General features: G+C 50.3%; 1 non-coding gene across 1 annotated transcript; it reads right to left on the reverse strand.

The window, feature by feature from the left end:
• Positions 1–1,236: 1,236 nt before the first annotated feature.
• LOC139252543 (U2 spliceosomal RNA) lies at positions 1,237–1,433 on the reverse strand. Its single transcript, XR_011591493.1, has one exon. It is a non-coding gene; the product is annotated as a U2 spliceosomal RNA (small nuclear RNA).
• Between the last annotated feature and the right edge of the window lie 7,159 nt (positions 1,434–8,592).

The following is an 8,592-nucleotide window of genomic DNA, read 5'->3' on the forward strand; positions in this document are numbered from 1 at the left end:
GGAATGGATGAAGCCAGTGGTGCAGTTGTTTGGATATGCCATTTGAAGATAAACTCACTCACCTTGAAAACTCCTATCAGATAATTAAACTTCTTCCTGCAATGCATCCATGTCCTTGAAGCAACTCTCCTGGCATTGACCTCCGCCGTTATTTGTTCCCACTGCCTCCTGAGCATTTACCTGGATGGCCTCCTGCCACCCTGTGGATACAGAGGAGCGCCGAAATTGCCCCAACCGAATACACGGCGAACCTACCATGTTGCGACTGTTTTTACCGCAGCGGTAGATTTGGTGGCCTCTTGCACGAAATTCCGCTCTTTAGCTTTTTTTTTTCAGGTGTCCCAGAGGTCAGTCATAAATTTCAGTAAGTAGAGGGGTGGAAGTGGGGGGCGGACGAGTGGAGTGTCCGCCGCTGTCACTCATCAGTGTAGCACTGATGACATCATCACTCTGGCGTGTCACCACGTCTCTCCACTTCACTTAAAGGGAAGAGCCGCTGAAATTCTTTAAGTTAGGTCCACTGGGCCACCAGGGAGGGTTTTGGCCAGGCCAGTGGCCTTGCACCCAGCAAGGTGTGACCGAACATGGGGGCATAATTGTCGGCCCAACATGGCAGTTGGTCGACAAAAAAAATAAGATGGCGGCCGCTGCAGTAGGTCCTCCCCTTTAATGGCAGCCACACCGGCATTTTAGAAGCACTCCAAGCACAGTGCCCCAACAGAAAAGTCTGTCGGTGGTACTGAGCAGCAAGAACAAGATTTTCTGCGTGGAATGACTCCTTTAGTAGGGCACATCGGCGGTGCGTGCTCTGATGACACACTTAGGTTGGATCAGCAGCAACGGAGCCGTAATGGGGGAGTGGGTCATCGCCGGGATACCACACTAGCGGAATTTTCAAAATGGCGGTCATTCGACAAAAAATTGGCGGCAATTCCACTCCGCAGCGTGGCCAGCCATTTCTGGCAATAACAGGCCTAAGGGAAGGGGCAATTTCAGCCCCAGGATGTCTTTCCTTCTTTCCACTTCTTCCACCATGACCTCCAGTGAAGTGTCTGAAAACCTTGATGCTCGCTTTCTAACATATTCAACCATTTTTTTTTAATGTTTTATTCGTTGCCAATCTTTCCAATTCTTTGTCAGATCAACTTGTCAGATCATAAACGCCAAAGGTCACCTTGCACCCATCAAAGATCACTCTGCGCCAATGATTTTGCTCTTAGCCAAAAGGCCTAGAGCCAAAGCTGCACCGTTCCTGGAAGTACTGCAATACCAGGTTCGTTCCATGGAGGTGGACGGGGCAGGCCCCCCACCCACCCCCTATTTCCAAAAAGCATAGGAGAACCACCTTCCTGATCCAGGGAGAACCACTTTCTGGTCATGGTTACTCCCCTGTCAGGTCAGTTACGCATGATCTTCGCCAAAAGCTAACATATTCAACCATTGTACAAAGTATCACAGCCCAGACTGACTCCCACCATTTCTTGCAGCCACAATCTAACTCACCTTTCAGAGGTGCAGGCTGCTTTTAAGTAGTGCCGCCAACTCACAACAAAGCATTGCAACTGCCCTGAACAAGAATCTTATTTATCAATTTAATTTTCCTAGCTCAAAAACACCAATTGTAACCCTGTCTGTCTGGCAGAAACTGGATAGGAGGTCATTAAAATTTACCCAACCATATTCCACTCCCTTCTCATGGGTTTAGATTTTAACCGGATTTTACATATCGGGCTCCAATTATATCATTGGGGCTCGACTGCAGTTTTAACTGGTTGGAATGTGTGGGAAGCCAAGAAGAGCTGAGGCTAGAAGATACCCAAAAATGTAAGCCATTTGCTATTTTGTTAAATCCTACCTGTTGGCCCAAGAAATGCAGGAATGCTCCTCTGGGCTACACAAGGAAAATTTAGGCCTCCACAGCCCTGTGTTTCAGCCCGCCCCCTCCCTCGATCACAAGACCTTTCTGAACTATCTCCCAACTATGTAACTGAGTCTCGGGGATCATTCGTTCAGTCACCAATGGCAGACTCCTGCCGCCTGATATTCCACTGCCACCTGTCAGCCAGCCAACACTTCATGCCAGTCTGAAGATATGTCGGGACATTTGCAGATATGGCTTAGGTGTTAAAATTCCATCCACCTCAATCCCTGCTCGTATGATTCTTTTCCCGAGTTAAAGTCAGGGCAAAAGTTTGAGTTAAGGAGGGAGAAAGTCGGTAGTGCCCTATTTTGGGCGGTAACTTCTGAAATTTTGAAAATTTAGTGTCAAGCACTAAAAATCCTCAAGTTCTTCTAAATTGGGAAACACCTCATGGCTATGGCTGCTCCCAATCCAAATCCTAGGGAGAGAGCTTGTCGGTTCACTGACGCCCGCATTGGAGGCATTGGTGGGGGCAGTGAAACAAAGGAGGGAAGCGCTGTCCCAGCCAGCGGAAGGAGGCCATTGCCCCAGGTCTTCAGGGCAATGTGGAGGGAAGTGGCACAGGAGGTCTCGGCCAGTAGTGTCATGGAATGGAGCCTGACAGAGTGCCGGAAAAAATTCAATAATCTCAGTCGGGTGGTTAACATGAGTAGATGCTTCAACAGGTCCTATGTACCAGCATCTGAACCGCTGTCTGTGCACACTGCACAAAGCATCACTCCCCCACTACTCACCCACCAAACATCTCCAACTACTCAAACTCACATCCTCATATTGTGACGCTTACAATCACAGCTATTGAACGATGACAGGCATATCTCCGAGACACATAGCTGGACTCTGACTTACACAAATTCCTTTCTTTTTCAGGTCAACATGGCACACAATGGGCCCAAGTTTCGGCCTTAGTTGCTCCTGATTTTTTGGAGCAAATGGTGCAGAACGGAGTATCTTAGAAATTCAAATTCTCGGCATTAGTTTGCTCCAGTTCTAGTCAGTTAGAACAGTTTCACTTTGGAACAGAATTTTTTTTTCAAAAGGGGGCATGACCGGCCACTTACGCCTGATTTCAAAGTTTCGGCAGTGAAAACTTACTCCAAACTAACTTAGAATGGGGTAAGTGAAGATTTTTGTACGCTCGAAAAACCTTGTCTACACTTTAGAAAATCAGGCGTAGGTTACAAATCAGGCGTAGGGAATTGGGGGGGGGGGTTTAAAGGGAAGTTTACAAACATTAAACACTTCAGTTTTACAAATAAAGAGCCATCATCAATAATAAATGATAAAAACATCAATAAATCAACCAATAAATCAATCAAAAAAATTAATAAATAATTTTTTTTTTAAATCAATAAATAAAACATTTTCTACTTACTGACTGCAGCACCGGGAGCCCTCCAACAGCGTGCTGGATGCCCCCCCCCCCCCCCCCCCCCCCAGTGTGTCTCTGTCAGTGTCTCTATCTCTCTGTTTGTCTGTCTGTGTGTGTCTCTCACTCTCTGTCTGTCAGTGTCTGTGTTTCTGACAGCGAGGGGAGGGGAGAGGGGGGGGAGGGGATGGGGGAGAAGGGGGAGGGAAGGGGAGGGGGGAGGAGGAGAAGGGGAAGTGGGGAGGAGAAGGGGAAGGGGGAAGGAGAAGGGGGGGAAGGGGAAGGGGGGAGTAGAAGGAGAAGGGGAAGAGGGGAGGAGAAAGAGAAGGGGAAGGGGGGGAGGAGAAGGGGAAGGGGGAGGAGAAGGGGAAGGGGGGAGAAGGGGAAGGGGGAGGAGAAGGGGAAGGGGGGAGGAGAAGGGGAAGGGGGGGAGGAGAAGGGGAAGGGGGGAGGAGAAGGGGAAGGGGGGAGAAGGGGAAGGGGGAGGAGAAGGGGAAAGGAGGGAGAGGAGAGGGGGAAAGGGGGGAGAGGAGAAGGAGAAGGGGGGAGGGAAAGGATAGTGGAGGAGAAGGGGGGGAAAAGGAGAATGGGGGAGAGGAGAAGGGGGGGAGGAGAAGGAGGGGAGGAGAAGGGGGGGAGGAGAAGGGGGAGGGAGGCTGAACGGGCCGGGCCCGGCCGGGCCCAAAACTTCGGTCAGGGCCCGTCCCCAGCACCAGATTTACAGGTAGGTGGCGTTGGGTCGGGTCGGGTCCGGGTTCCGGGGTCGGGAGCGTGGGTCGGGGGGAGCGCGGGTCGGGGTCGGGAGTGCGGGTCGGGTCGGGGGGATGGTGGGAGGGAGGTCGGTTCGGTTCGGGTCGGCGGAGGAGGGGGAAGCGGGAGTTGAGTCGGGTTGGGAGGAAGAAGGAGCTGGGTGTGGGAGGCAGCCTTATGCACGCAGCCCCAGTGAGGCCATTTGGCCAGGGCTAGGGACTGCGTGCTTCGGGCCCCTCCCACACAGTTTTGGCCGCCTGGAGCTACTGCACATGCGCGCCCACTGTAACGCGCATGTGCAGAGGTCCAGGCACTGTTTTCAGCGCAGGGACCTGGCTCTGCCCCCTACAGCTTGTGTTGTGCCGTGCCCGACTCCAGAGGACCAGCAGGGAGCCGGAGAATCTGTAAGTTTTTTTTAGGCGCACTTTGTGGCGCAAAAAACGGGCATCCAGGTAACGTCGCAGCCCGAAACTTGGGCCCAAAAGGAGGGAGCAGCAGAGAACAGGCAGAGTTGAACCTCATCTCCAGCAGCTCTCAGACCTGGAGGCGAGTGCTGCAACTCATTGGGCAACAGGTGGTGTACACCATGGCCGTCGGCGACGTCGACCCCATTGGGGGCAAAAATGGTATCTTCATTCCTTCTCCTTTTCTCAACCCACTTCCCCCTCACACCAGAAGGCTTTATCACTTTCCACCACTAACCATGTTGTCTGCATTCCTTGCTCCATTCCTGCCCCACTGCTTTCACCTGAATGCGAGTCTTGTGGCTTTACGCTTCCAGATAATCAGCAACCAGATGACCAGCCTGTCCCTGAGCCCCCGAACAAGAATGATGAAGGAGATGAGGAGGAGGACCCAGACACCACGTCATTGCATCTCTCACCCGAAGGCACCATCTCAGAGACTGGCACTACGCGTTCATTGGAGGTAAGTTTAATAGAGGGGTCTGCACCAGGTGAAACATCAGGGACAAGCAGGCTGCAGCAAGAGGGAGGGAGAGTTCGCACGTGAGTTCTGATGCAATGAACTCAGATGAGGACCTCGATGGGGAGGCGTTAATAATAACAAGGGTGATGGCCATGCATTCTGAGATGATGGGTGCAATGGCAAGGATGCCTGAGAGCCTCTCGGCAATGATAAGGAGCGTGGAGGAGTCCGCTTCCAACATTGCACAGAGCTCTGCGCACATCATGGAGCCCATCATTTCCAGTCTGCAGACGATGGTGGACTTCCAGAGAGACCTTGGGGACCCAGACCTATGACGGGTTTCATGGGTGATGTGGCAGCTTCCATTGCAGCACAGGCGAAAGCACAGCAACGTCTTGGTTCTGCAATTCAAACAATGATTGCTGGCATCGAAGCTCAGACTGCTGTCATGCAGTGTCAGCTGGATACCATTCAAGCTCTGACTGCTGCCATTGTCGCTGGGTCCACCACAGTTGACGGGAGATCTCACAGTGTCACAGCAGGCCACCAATCTGTGCTCCAGTAGATTGATATGGATGCTGAGGTGCTGGCCCGGGGGAATGGCAGTGGGTCAGTGGAGCAGGAACCCGCTGACCAGAATTCCTGAACCCACCACTGACACACTGCCATTGCACTTGTCGCTGCCTGTCATCCACCCAGCCCAGAATGAGGTGGTGCAGTCAACAGCTGGGCCTTCCAGGCGCAGAGCTGCTGCAAGGCCATCTGCACTCTTTGGCCCTGACTCACACATCCTTCCACCAGCCATGCTGAAGCCACTGGAGAGACACTACGTAGGAGCAATAGACTAGGTAAAGGCAGTGTTAAGAGGTGATATAAGGTTTTGCACATGGGTGAATAGTAAATGTCATTTATATATGTGGTTAATGTTTTCAGATAACATTTTGATTGGAATGTTGCATATTTGGTGCTGTGTCTCATTTCAGTTTTGGTGCATGGTATGGAAGGGGAAATTGATGTAATGATGTACTGAGCAACTGGGAAGTGGCCTGGAATTCATAAGAACATAAGAAATAGGAGCAGAAGTAGACCATACAGCCTCTCGAGCCTGCTCCGCCATTTAATACAATCATGGCTGATCCGATCATGGACTCAGGTCCACTTCCCTGCCTTATCTCCATAACCCCTTATCCCCTTATCGTTTAAGAAACTATCTATTTCTGTCTTAAATGTATTCAATGTCACAGCTTCCACAGCTCTCTGAGGCAGCGAATTCCACAGATTTACAACCCTCTGAGAGAAGAAATTTCTCCTCATCTCAGTTTTAAATGGGCGGCCCCTTATTCTAAGATTATGCCCTCTAGTTCGAGTCTCCCCTATCAGTGGAAACATTCTCTCTGCATCCATCTTGTCAAGCCCTCTCATAATCTTATACGTTTCGATAAGATCTCCTCTCATTCTTCTGAATTCCAATGAGTAGAGGCCCAACCTACTCAACCTTTCCTCATAAATCAAACCCCTCATCTCTGGAATCAACCTTGTGAATCTTCTCTGAACTGCCTCCAAAGCAAGTATATCCTTTCGTAAATATGGAAACCAAAACTGCACGCAGTATTCCAGGTGTGGCCTCACCATACCCTGTACAACTATCATAAGACTTCCCTACTTTTATACTGCATCCCCTTTGCAATAAAGGCCAAGATTCCATTAGCCTTCCTGATCACTTGATGTACCTTCATACTATCCTTTTGTGTTTCATGCACAAGTACCCTCAGGTCCCGCTGTGCTGCAGCACTATGCACTCTTTCTCCATTTAAATAATAACTTGCTCTTTGATTTTTTTCTGCCAAAGTGCATGACCTCACACTTTCCACCATTATACTCCATCTGCCAAATTTTTGCCCACTTACTTTGCCTGTCTATGTCCTTTTGCAGATTTTTTGTGTCCTTCTCACACATTGCTTTTCCTCCCATCTTTGTATCATCAGCAAAATTGGCTACATTACACTCGGTCCCTTCCTCCAAGTCATTAATATGGATTGTAAATAGTTGGAGTCTCAGCACTGATCCCTGTGGCACCCTACTGGTTACAGATTACCAACCCAAGAATTAATCATTTATCCATTGAAATTCATTGGAACTCAAGTCTGATGAGATCAATTGAGTACCTGCCTTCTCCGTTGCTGCTGATGCTGCTCCTGTTCCTCATTCTCCTCATCCTCCTCTTCCTCCTCCACCTCCACCTCCACCTCGTACTCCTCGTACTCCTTGTACTCCTCGTATTTCTCATCCTCCTCGTCCTCATCCTCCTTCTCCACTTCCTCCTCCTCTTCCACCTCATCCTCCTCCTCCTCATCCTCCTCTTCCACCTCATCCTCCTCCTCCTCTTCCTCCTTATCCTCCTCCTTCTCCTGCTCCTGATGTGGTGGAGCTATGCCTAGTGGCAATGGCTGTGCCCTCATGATAGCCAAACTGTACAGCATGCAGCAGATGATGAAAAGGGATACTCTCAGCCGAGTTCTGGAGGACTCCTCCCATGTGATCAAGGCAACGGAACCGTTCCTTGAGCACTCCGATGGTCTGCTCAATGATGTTCCTGGTGGTGGCATGGCTCTCATTAGCTGAGTGCTGGACTTGAGTGTTGGGGTTGTGGAGGGGACTCATGAGCCAGGTGGAGAGCGGATAGCCTTCGTCACCGAGCAGCCAGCTGCGAGCTTCATGTGGTGGCTGGAAGAGAGCTGGCACACCAGTTTGGCGCAGAATAAATACATTGTGGCTACTGCCAGGATACCGAGCATTGACGATGAGGAGTCGGTGTGTGTGGTCGCACACCAACTGCATATTAAGTGAGTGGTAGCCTTTTCAGTTATGGAATGCCTCAGGATTGTTATGTGGTGGCCGCAAAGTGACGTGGGTGCAGTCAATGGTGCCCTGCACCATGGGGAAGCCCACTATCCTGGTAAAGTCACATGCATGCTCATGCTGCTTCTGTCTGGTGATGGAGAAGGAAATGTAGTCCCTCCTCCTTTTGTAGAGAGTATCTCTGACCTCGTGGATGGCAAACTGGGAGTTGTTGGAGATGTCCCCTGTTGCGCACTGGAAGGATCTACTGTCATAGAAATTCAGCACAATGGTGACCTTGACTGCCACTGAGAGAGCCATCCTCACCCTGGTCTGAAGCTCGAGGTCTGGTTGCAGGAGGTGGCAGCGCTCTGTGACTACATCTTGTTGAAGCGCAGCCTATGAACACACTGTTCCTGAGTGAGATTGATGTAGGAGAACTGTTGCCGGAATACCCAGAGAGGGTAAGGCCTCCTTCTGAGAGCCCTATTGGCCCTCCTCCCTCTGGCCACATTTTGAAGTCTTTCTCTGTGCCTCAGTTGCCTCTGATGGTAATGCTGTAGTGTGAGGTCCAGGGCCAGCACAACCCCTTTGAAATGATATAAATGTTGGACTTTCAAATCAACCTTCAATGAATGTCACGAATAATTATGAGTCTGAATACTCCTTCAACTGCAAATCGCTCAAAGTGCTCAAAACGCCTGTCTACCTATTTGAAACTGAGAAGGAACCATTATTGGTTGACTAAAACAAAACCAGATGCAGATACCTTTTAAATAACGCTCCT

The sequence above is a fragment of the Pristiophorus japonicus genome, chromosome 2 (assembly GCF_044704955.1).
Source record: "Pristiophorus japonicus isolate sPriJap1 chromosome 2, sPriJap1.hap1, whole genome shotgun sequence".
Taxonomy (NCBI): Eukaryota; Metazoa; Chordata; class Chondrichthyes; family Pristiophoridae; genus Pristiophorus; species Pristiophorus japonicus.